The following is a 983-nucleotide window of genomic DNA, read 5'->3' on the forward strand; positions in this document are numbered from 1 at the left end:
TCCTTTTTAAAATCGTACAATTTCATACGACTGAACTCGTACGAATTTGTACGAATTAGCCACTAAACTGACAAAACGTAAAATACTTACGTTTTCTCGTGAGATCAGGCTGCTATAACATATTAAACAATAATAATCATCCAGCGACAAAAAATAGTAGCCCTCCTGTGAAATTTGAATTCTTTTTCAAATATTTTCCAAGTGATCTTTAAAAAGAAAGGATTTCGTTTTCTGCTGGAGAAAGTCACATTTCTTTTAGTTTGGTTGGAATAAAATAGATTAAAGTCAGTATCATGAGCCCCCTTAGGAATTTTTTGATGGCTACAGAAGAAGCCAACATTGACCAATTTGATTTGCCTATTCACCTAGTTAACATTGGTTCTTGTTATAAACGATGTATCTGTGCACTTCATTATTTTGTAAAAAATCATACCATAACCTTCCCTCCCCCTCGAGACGTCTTTCTTCACTTTCTGGTCACATGGATTTCCTTCAGGACAGGCATATCAATGGAAGTCTCGTTTATGCTCTGAATTCGTTCATTCTTCAATCTTCCTTAATTTTGTTAGCAATGCTCGTGTTTCAGCAATACATGTGGTTCCTCCACCTTACTTTTTTCTAATTTCAAAACCATTACAAGTGGATGTACATCACAATTGGTATAATCTTAACTTCCATTTCATGGCGACCTTAAAGCTTTAAATTGCACTTAACAAAATAAGTAGCAAAATTTGATGTACTGTTATAATGGCAAAGAAAAAATATTAGTTTTTAGAAATTATTTTTAAAAATCTGTTGAAAAAATATCTGTTAAACAGCAATAAAGAAAAAAAAAGAGTCAAAATTTAACAGGAGGGTTAATCATTTAGCGAAAATAGTTGCAAGAAAGAGGAACAAGCAGATTCAGCTGTTTTGGCATATTCAAATGCACATTAAATATAATAAACTACTTTTAAAGTATTTTGTGAGCATAGGGAGATGAC

Source organism: Danio aesculapii, chromosome 13 (assembly GCF_903798145.1).
Source record: "Danio aesculapii chromosome 13, fDanAes4.1, whole genome shotgun sequence".
NCBI lineage: Eukaryota > Metazoa > Chordata > Actinopteri > Cypriniformes > Danionidae > Danio > Danio aesculapii.